The sequence below is a fragment of the Phragmites australis genome, chromosome 1 (genome assembly GCF_958298935.1).
Source record: "Phragmites australis chromosome 1, lpPhrAust1.1, whole genome shotgun sequence".
In the NCBI taxonomy this organism is placed as follows: domain Eukaryota; kingdom Viridiplantae; phylum Streptophyta; class Magnoliopsida; order Poales; family Poaceae; genus Phragmites; species Phragmites australis.
Genome location: NC_084921.1, coordinates 46,640,161 through 46,650,602, shown reverse-complemented (window position 1 = coordinate 46,650,602; position 10,442 = coordinate 46,640,161). Strand labels below are relative to the sequence as shown.

The 10,442-nt window shown below is 48.7% G+C and overlaps 1 long non-coding RNA gene across 2 annotated transcripts; it reads left to right on the top strand.

Annotated features, from left to right (window-relative positions):
• Window positions 1–4,271: 4,271 nt before the first annotated feature.
• Window positions 4,272–6,235, top strand: LOC133890147 (uncharacterized). Of its 2 annotated transcripts, none has more exons than XR_009904028.1 (4): window positions 4,272–4,603; window positions 4,754–5,150; window positions 5,233–5,324; window positions 5,401–6,235. It is a non-coding gene; the product is annotated as an uncharacterized LOC133890147 (long non-coding RNA). The 2 variants fall into 2 exon arrangements; XR_009904029.1 differs by lacking the exon at window positions 4,272–4,603 and having other exon boundaries at window positions 4,660–4,837; window positions 4,923–5,150.
• Window positions 6,236–10,442: the final 4,207 nt, after the last annotated feature.

Below are 10,442 nucleotides of genomic sequence, written 5' to 3'. Positions count from 1 at the left end.
TGTAGTCCTCCACACCACCGCACCACGAGCCTTCGATACCGAGGTCGCAGGCACCAGCTACGCCACAAGATTCATCGTCGACAAGTCCCGCGGCATCATCCTCACCAACCGCCACGTCGTCAAGCCCGGTAGGAGCAGCCTCCTTCCCTCTGAACCCGACGTCCCCTCATCGTGTATTCGTGTGATTTGTGAATGATTCATGTGCTGTTGTCGCTATGGTGGTCGCGGTCGTAGGGCCTGTGATCGCGGAGGCGATGTTCATGAATAGGGAGGAGAAGAATTCCATGCTCTTTTCGATAGGAATTTAGTGCGCCCGAATATTTCTGTTTTGCATTTGGAATTACACTGCCAATTTCCTTGGCTCAACAGTCACACTAGATCTTTCGGTTGAGATCACATTTGTTGCCACATCTAATTGTGAAGTCATGGATAATATCATTTTGAAATGTTGTGAAATGTTCGGAAGGCTAGGTTTCACCTGAGCTATTGGGTTTTTTGATGGAAACCTAAAGACCTGCAAAATATAAAATGTGTTGATGAAAACTGTAATTGTTGTGTTGCCAATGTGCTGGTTGCATCCCCCCCCCCCCTTTGCTAATAGTTAATCGAAAATAGTTTTATGCACGACATGTAGAACCATATTATTTTTCTAGAAGTTGGTGTCTGGAAGAAATGCCCACGCAGTCTCTGGCTTTTAGTAGTCTAGCGCAGATAACTTTTTCTGAAATCAAGGACCCTCACAAAATGATGTATTACAGAACTCATCCTATTGCAATCTTGTGAGCCACATTTGTTTATAGACATAAGCATGACGTGGTGTAGCTGCTCTCGGATTTTGCCAATACTGAATGCTTGACTGTCAGCATATATTTGGTTAGTTAAATCTCTAATATGGTTAAACAACAATACATCAGATTACAAAGTGGATGATTCCGTTCTTCTAATTCGACACCTTGGTTGCAGTATGTAAAGTGTGGCTTTGCCGGCGAGAACTTCCCTACATCTGTGTTCCCTTGTATCGTTGGAAGACCATTGCTTCGCTACGAGGAGTCACTCCAGGAACAAGATTTGACGGTCTGAATTCAGTGTCTCATATCATCCTTTTTGGTACTCTCTTTTTTTCCTGCACCTTACAATTGGTGCTTGTGTTCAATGCAGGATACTGTTGTTGGAGCAGCTTATGCTGACTTGATGTATCATATCCTGTCACCAATGGGATTGTTCAAAATTGGGATGATATGGACCATATATGGGATCATGCCTTTTACAGTGAGCTCAAGTTATATATATATATATATATATATATATATATATATATATATATATATAGGACACCTATTCTATACTCCTAGGAGTATGTACTCCCACATACAATATACCACTTAAACAAACACTTTATACTCTTTTATCATTTTTAGTATACTCTAATACTAATTCTAAGATACTCCAATATGAGTTGTATGAAAAAAAATTCAATGTTAGCCTTTCATTTTTGCTATATACTCTTTTTTATACATAAAAGAAGTATATACGCAAATTATGATAAAAATCATGGAATTTTATAAAAAAATTTGTAGGATTTGTATTGTAGTATCTTATAATTACTAATGAAGTATATTTAAAATGATAAAGAAGTATAAGACACGTGTAAAAGTGGTATATGAGAGGTGGGAGTACATACACCCAGGAGTACATACTAGTTTTCCTATATATATATATATATATAGGAAAACTAGTATGTACTCCTGGGTGTATGTACTCCCACCTCTCATATACCACTTTTACACGTGTCTTATACTTCTTTATCATTTTAAATATACTTCATTAGTAATTATAAGATACTACAATACAAATCCTACAAATTTTTTTATAAAATTCCATGATTTTTATCATAATTTGCGTATATACTTCTTTTATGTATAAAAAAGAGTATATAGCAAAAATGAAAGGCTAACATTGAATTTTTTTTCATACAACTCATATTGGAGTATCTTAGAATTAGTATTAGAGTATACTAAAAATAATAAAAGAGTATAAAGTGTTTGTTTAGGTGGTATATTGTATGTGGGAGTACATACTCCTAGGAGTATAGAATAGGTGTCCTATATATATATATATATATATATATATATATATATATATATATATATATATATATTCTCTATTCTACTCCCTGCGCTAAAAATAGTTATTCAACACACCGGTCACACTGCCCCTCCAACCCAGACCAGCCCCGAACCACCCCACCAACCAGCCTGCAACCAGCCCCGAACCAGTCCGCAACCGTAATTCAATTATCAATGTAACCGTATATTTCTTTCTTATTTTACGGTTAGACGTGACCATTAATCGCATTGTCTTCTATAAGTAAATACTTATTCTTTATGACTGTAAATATTTAACCTAACGCCATCAGTCATATTGCTCCCCAGTTCGGCACATAACTGTATTGCACTAGGTAATGTAACCATATATATGTTCTTTTTCACGGCTAGATGTTGCTTCCCATGAGCCCGGTACATAACCGTATTGATTTAGTTATTGTAACTGTATATATGTTTTTTTTTTCACGGAAGGACCTTACCATTAATCGCATCATTTTCTATACATAAATTTACTATTCATTATGACCGTACATATATACCCTCCACTCCATCAGACACGTTGCTCCCATCCCGTCCCATAACCTTAATGAATTAGTCAATCTAACTGTATATATGTGCATTTTTTTTTACGACTGGATGTTACCATTACGATCATCGATTGATACAGGTTAAAGCTCGTTTATTGTGACCGTAAATATATTACGACAACAATATTTTTACAAAAAATGTTGCCCTGTCGGTTTTGTCAATCATGTTTAACCACAAAACTTTTACTCCAATGTAACGTGATGGTATATTTTTTAATTATTGGCTTAATTTTTTGGATTCTTATTTGTTCCTGAAAATTTTGGAAACCGCACCATTTGTGGAGTGCGTTGTGGGGCGGATTTCCACATTACGGTTACTATTTTTTTTAGTCAATGCGCATTCACCACCGGCTTAGGGTTCTGACGGAAATTTCCCTTGTGGGTGATATTGTGGATTTGAGGCCACCAACTCCAAGCATCCATCATACGCACCTCCCGCATCGACCATCCTCTCTGGAGTTGGTTGTGATGCAGACGCGACACGAGCACAGAAGTCGCTGCGATCCTCCTCTGCTCGCACAAATGGCTGCGTCGTAGCGTGCGATGGGCACGCCGGTATAGTGCTTTGCACAGAATTCGCCTCTCTCCATTTCTACTTACGCAAAACACTGTTTTCATGGTAGCGGTCCATGTCCACCACTCGGGGGATCGCTCCAACCCTAATTCTAGTTCAATATTCACTGACTATTCCCTTTTGTTTCGGCCAATTTTTCCCAAGACTTTTCTATTTTCTGTAACCTCCTCCCGCACCACGGATTCGTTTCCTCGTGAGGTGCCCTTTTTTGATCCACCCCGCAACTCCCTCATCAAATAGTGTTTTACAGTTAGGCGTTACATTTGAAAAGGTTACGATTGCGCGCTTATCGAATGAACAGTAATTCATTTGTTACTGCAACCGTATACAAATGTACATATTCTTATATGCACATTTTCCTTTTAATTTTTACGGTCAGTGATTCACCATAAAGCCGAGAAGACACTAATTCTAATTTTGTTTTACGGTTGCGTTTTTTTTTTGTTAAAGCTGTGTCTAAGAAAAAAAAACACATGGTTCCATAGATCTGTTTTAAACATAACTATTTTATGGCTTCATGGATGCTTTTTATATGGTTACGGATCTGGAGGAACACTCCGTCTCATCAAAACGTGTTTTACGGTTAGGCTTTATATTTTAAATGGTTACGGTTGGGCGAGTATCGAATTTTTATAGTTAGGCTTTATATTTTAAATGGTTACAGTTGGGCGAGTATCGAATGGACCGTAATTCAATTATTTTACAGTTGTTGACAACGATCTTACCGTTACGGACAATATTTATACGGTTTCGGTCTGTTCACACCGTGTTTTACGGTTGCATGCGTCCAATCTGTACCAAGACTTTTCTTTCTACGGTTGTTGAACCAATTTTACGGTTGCGGGTGATACTTTTACAGTTTCGGGGTGATCTACCGAACGATGCAACGATCGGGGCGCGAGACAGGCTGGGGCGCTAAATAACTATTCTTAGCGCAGCGCTAAGAATAGATGGGCCCTATATATATATATATATATATATATATATATATATATATATATATGTTTTACTCTGCTTGCAGTGCCGGACCCTATTTTGGGAAAAAAGAATTAGCAATATCCTTAGTTATATTTCTTCAAGTATCCAAGAGCAGCAAAATTCTCCACATGGCCCTGTGCGCACTTATCAACATTTTTTCCTAAATTTTAAGGGTGAGAAAATTGCCCTAAAATTGCATTTACTTTGGTTACAGATGAAGACAAGTATGTGGTATTCGTGTCAGGGTTGAGTGTTGCAAGCGACACATTCAATCCTCTGTAGTTCTTCTTCCAAAAAAAAAATCCTCTGCAGTTCCAACTTCTTATTCAAATATAACACCGGGGCTAAGGATCAAATTGGTAATTTTTCTTACATCTCCCCCCCCCCCTCTGGACCATATCACAGGGCATTTGTATGATGAGAATGTATGCTATTTGTCTTTGTAAAGTGTAATATATTATACTCAATAGAGACAAGAATTTGGATAATCTTCTTTCAAAATTACTCAGGAGCAAACCATAGCATCAAATATAGTACGTGTTGTTGTGGCTGGGAATTCAGTGCATATTTCACCAAGGTTCTTGAATGGTCAGGTAATGGGATTGCATTTCACATTTTTTTGTGGCACTTTCTCCTGTTGCTTTAGCATGTTGTACTAACGGGGTTCCAATATTTCAGATGTTAACATTGAAAGATCAATTCGGGATATAGCTGAACCAATCAAGGAACTGGATATAATGCTGACCCTGGTTATAATTATTTCCCCCCATCAATTTAGTCATTGCAACTGATCTGATCTGACAGTGTCCTTGATGTAATCCATGTCCTCTACAGCTTGTGGCATCATTGCCTATAGATATGATGTCAGGATGTCATGATCAGGCAAATTTTTCTTTGCCTCAGCAGGTGGGCTTTCAATGTGAATAAATACTTGTTGATTTGTATTACTGGCACTTAAGTGTGTGGCTCATCTTTTGCTTACCTGCAGCCTTTGCATAGATGCCTTTTTGCTGGAGCATCCACCTACAATACTTTTTTGTCATGTTCAAATCCCCATCAATTTGAGCTTGACAACGTCCAGTGAGTGTCAGTCCTTTAACTTTCCTTGGGATTATAGCAACTTGGAGGTTTTGATGTAAGAAAGTTCTATATTTAGGTTTATTGGAACATCTGGCCAGAACATAGATAACCTCTACAAGTACTCAGATGCTAAAGACAAGCTGGAGTTCATGGAAAGAACACTGAGATAGCGCCATCTTGCTCCGACTGCTCCAAACAGCCCAGGTAACTCTTGTCTCTAGTCCAAGTTGGCATGCCACATGTGACTACCTTGGATTGAATGTCATCTTGTATAAATTTGTTTCTGTTGCAACCCACGAGCACTCAACTAGTTGGTACAAAATTTAACTGAGAGGCCAAGAGGATATCTATGACTCAAGTTCCCGTGAATGATTATTTATATATAAAAAATCATGGCTGTCGGTGGGCCAAGAGCATTGGAAATGGGTTGTGGGTTGTGGCCCTTAAAACCTTGTGATAACTGAAGCCCACAGCAATGCACGGAAGGATAGGAGTCATCGGGTCTTGCATTTGGAGCTATTACCGGCGGTCACGGGAAAACCCCCTGAAATGGATCGTCATCCAAGGTAAAGGTGGAAACAGTCTTTGCTGAGTGTCGCAGGCTGGCTAACGAGGAAGTAAAGAATCAGAAGTCTATTGGATAAAAAAACACTTTTAGATAGATAAATTATGTATACAAATAGGTAAACTAGCATAATCATATAGTATGAGTATATTCTAGACTTGTATATAATATGGCTACACATATCTCTCTCCAATATACTCCATGATAGAAACAACGGAATACTGAGCACAAAAGACATGAGAAAAAAATAGATATGATTGCACTGAACGTATTGATCTCTTTTAGAGGAGTTAGTAACAACAATATATATAGGAGACCTTGTGATGATGATGCAACAAATGTTAACGAAGATTGTCGGAGAGTGAACTCCTATCGCAGGGATCCCGAGAGACCCCTTTTTAAAGATTCGACCGGGGGGATGATCCTGGGAAAGCTTGTTTGGGAAATAAGCAGGAACGAAAATAAATGCGATGGCTAGTGGGAGACGATCACCCAAATGCAAGAAAAAAGGGGGTACGCCGGGTGTTAGACAGGTTCGGGCCGCACGGAGGCGTAACACCCTACTCCTGTATGAGTGCTATATTTATCCTTGAAGGAGATTCTTCAAGGGGGTATCTGGTTCTAAAGGGAGAACTGTTTACAAAGAGCTTGAGGCTCTTATGTTCTAACTTAACTTGAGCTGGTTCGAATGTCCGTCGATCTATCTTTTGCCTGGTTCGTCGGAGATTGTTAGTTGTCTGGTGGTCGGGGGCTCTTGCTCTCTCCTTTTAGTGTTCTCCATCCTTTCCTTTTATAGGCGCGCCGACCTCAACATATCCTGAATGGGAAAGAGGGGACGCGAATGCCAAGGTGCCACGGAGAAAGGCGTAATCATTTCATCTTGGCGAAGTGACAGGGACGGTGGAGAAATGCGGCGCGCATTCGACCACCAGCCGCTGCGGAAGCCTCGGGGCGCCCTAAAAGGGGCCCACCGGTCAGCCTCAGAGCAGTGTGGCACCCACCCTGTCTTGTTCTTCTGCCAGGGCAGGGTGGCAGGCGGAGCGCTTCGATTCTGGCAACGTTATCCCGAGGCACCTGGATGAAACGGGACGGGACCCATGCATTTAATGGACCCACGGCCCCCTGCTAGTGCATGGCAGGGTCTGACACTGGGGCGTGGGCAGCTGAGAATGTCAGGATGTCAGGATGTCAGACCGCGCGTGCCTATTAAATGCGGCATTGGGCCTTTGACTGGATGACACCCTGACGACGGGACCCTTCGGGTCGTTGAATGATCTTGCGCGAACCTTCGGGGCACCGAGTCCTCGGGAGCTGCCACGTGCAGCCCCGAGCACTCCCTCCCGAGCACTTCGGTGGGACCTTCGGGGCACCGAGTCCTCGGGGGCTGCCACGTGCAGCCCCGAGCACTCTCTCCCGAGCACTTCGGTGGGACCTTCGGGGCACCGAGTCCTCGGGGGCTGCCACGTGCAGCCCCGAGCACTCTCTCCCGAGCACTTCGGTGGGACCTTCGGGGCACCGAGTCCTCGGGGGCTGCCACGTGCAGCCCCGAGCACTCTCTCCCGAGCACTTCGGTGGGACCTTCGGGGCACCGAGTCCTCGGGGGCTGCCACGTGCAGCCCCGAGCACTCTCTCCCGAGCACTTCAGTGGGACCTTCGGGGCACCGAGTCCTCGGGGGCGGCCACGTGCAGCCCCGAGCACTCTCTCCCGAGCACTTCCTTTTTGGTATTTGGGCTCTGCGGATCATCGGGGAACTAGGGTGCTCGGGAACCAGAAGCGGCGACCCCGAGCACCTTCTCCCGGGACTTAGCTTCTACCTACCTTGCAGGGTGGTGACATGTGGTGGATGGCCGGCCTGGCCTCGGGACTTAGGGACCCCTGGTTCTAAATACACCGACAGTAGCCCCCGGGCCCGTTGGTAGCCGATGGGACGGAGACTGCGAATGGGCCCTTCGTCGCGACCGAGGCCAAGGCTGGCGCGGACGCCATGTGGCAAGCTTTCGAGAGGTGGCCCTTGCGGACCTAGACCTCAAGTACGTTCCAACGGGAGAATGAGTGGACGCGTGTCCACACAACTTTCGAAGGGCATGATAACCATACGGGCGGCACGCGCGGTCGCCGCGCAGATCGAGGAAAATACGCCTGGCAACCGCTGACATCGCGCGATCGGCGGGAGATTCGCCTGATAGTTGCGTCGATCGAGGCGACGCTTCGCCGAGCGAACCGTCTGGGGCGGCAGTTTTTGAATTTTGAGCTATAAAAAGGGGGAATGGATCGGACCGTTCCCCTTTTTTACGCTCTCTCGCACTTGCGCTCCTGCCTTCTTTGTGCTCCGAAGCCCTCAGGAAACTCCCAGGCGACCGGAGCGTTCTCCCTTCTCTCTCTCTCCACCACCAAAAAACACCCTCTATCCTGACGAAATGACGAGGGTTGGAGGAGGTCGCCGGGACAAGGCTTCGGACAGCATCTTGCCGGAGTCTCGTCTGAGGAACGAGGAGGCGGCGGATAAGATTAGGAAGCTGTTGGTACCGGAGGGTCAGGAAGGTGCCGTGGTGGTGAGGCCGGCGACTCTGACGCCGGCGACGACCGTCCCTGGGCGGACCGTCCTCTTCACCTCTTTCGTGGCGGCAGGGCTAGTGCCGCCGTTCTCCGCCTTCTTTCTGCAAGTGCTGGAGACGTACGGCATTCAAATGGTGCACCTAAGCCCCAATTCCGTCGTGGCGTTGGCGGTCTTCGCGCATCTCTGCGAAATGTTCGTGGGGGTGATGCCGTCGGCGACGCTGCTTTGCCACTTCTTCGTCCTTCGGCCGGTGGGGAAGAAGAGGGGGCACTCCACGGTGGACGTCGCGGGGTGCTGCAACCTTCGGCTCCGGGAAGGCCTGGGGGACCATTACATTCCCCAGGTGATGCGCAGCAAATGGGAGGAATGGCGACGGGACTGGTTCTTCGTCGACATCGACCCCCACGAGCGCCTCGAATTGCCAGAGAAGGCGGCGGAACCTCGGCGGTCAACGTGGGAGGCACCGCCACCAGAAGATGCGAGACTGAAGCCGGTGCTGGAGCGCATTCTGGAACTGCGCGAGGGCGGGCTGACCTCAGTCATGGTGGTGGCGGATTTTCTGCGTCGTCGGTTGGCGCCTCTGCGAGAACGGGCCCGGCCGAGCTGGTTCTACACCGGGCCGGAGGACATCACCAGGACCCAAATTGGCGCGAGCTGGGATCTGGGGGCGGCGGAACTGCGGGGGATGACAAGGGTGATCACCGGAACAGAGGATATGAGCCGGGCGGAACTCCCGTGGCCGGAGATGGCGCTCTGTGCCAACCCCAACCGGGTGGCCATTATGGCGGGGCTGCCGGAGTTCGATGCCCAGGGGCCCGTGGACCGGCCACGAAGCCGGAGTCCCGAGGCCTCCGACCTCCCCGGGCTGGAGGAACTACTTGGCGAGGAGGTCGCTGGCAGCTCGGCGCGGGCTGGCGACGGGGCCGCCGCAAGCAGCAGCCGCCGTGCCGGAGAGGAGGGCGCCACTGAAGTCGTTGGGGAGTTGGCGCCGGGAGACTGGGGAAAGCGTCCCCGGGCCTTGATCCTAGTGCCAGACTCTCCGCCGTCGCCGACGGCAGCGGCGGCATTTCCGGTGCTGGAGCCGCGCCTGGTGCGGATGGGGCCTGCGACGGCGCCCGCGACCAGCACGGCGGAGACCGAGACCCGTGCGGCGGCACCCGAGGCCCGCACGACGGCGCCCGTGGCCCGTGCAGCGGCTCAGCCGAGCCCCCAGCGGAAGAGGCGGCGGGAGGGGTCCGGACCGACGGCGCCGGACCCGGACATCAGGCTCCCAGCGGCCAAATGGCGGTATCGGTGAGTCTTCTTTCTTGCTTTTCCATGGGCATTTCCGGCCCGAACTAAGTTTTGACAATTTTCACTTGTCTCCCGTAGGCCGGCCGCAGGCGTTGCTGCGACAGAGAGAGAACAGGCGCCGGGGCCAGAGCCGAGCCCGCCCGCTGCGCCAACGGAGGCCGGCATAGGAACGGCGGAGGCGCCAATTGACGTGGCGGCCTCTGGGAGAGAGGCGGAGGCGGCGACCAAGAGAAGGGCGCCGGCGGAACCTACCCCGGGCGCGGAGAGCCCGGGGCGGATAACGGTGGAGGCGGATGTTCTGCCGGGGCCGGTGGACAGGGCGGCCGATGCGGGAATGCGGCCGCCGTCCGAGACCTTGGCTCCGGCGGAGCCTACCGCGGGCAGGCAGAGCCCGGGGCGGATGGCGGTGCAAGGCCCTGCGGAGAGCTCGGCCCCCCTGGAGGCACTCTGCGGAGAAGCCTGGGCCCCACCGGTGCCCGGTCAGCCCGCCGATCTTTTCCTGGCCGCCATTGAAGGCGTTCAAGTAGCGGTTGGGCGGCTGGGCGCAGTGGTGGACGCCAAGGAGGGGGAGCTCGAGGCCGAGCGCGCCCGCCTGGCACTGGAGAAGGCGCAGCTGGCGGGCGCCCAGGAGGAGGCCCGTGTGGCAGCCGCGCGGGAGCAGAAGCTCCTAGAAGACATCCGCGCGGAAGCCGCGCGGGAACG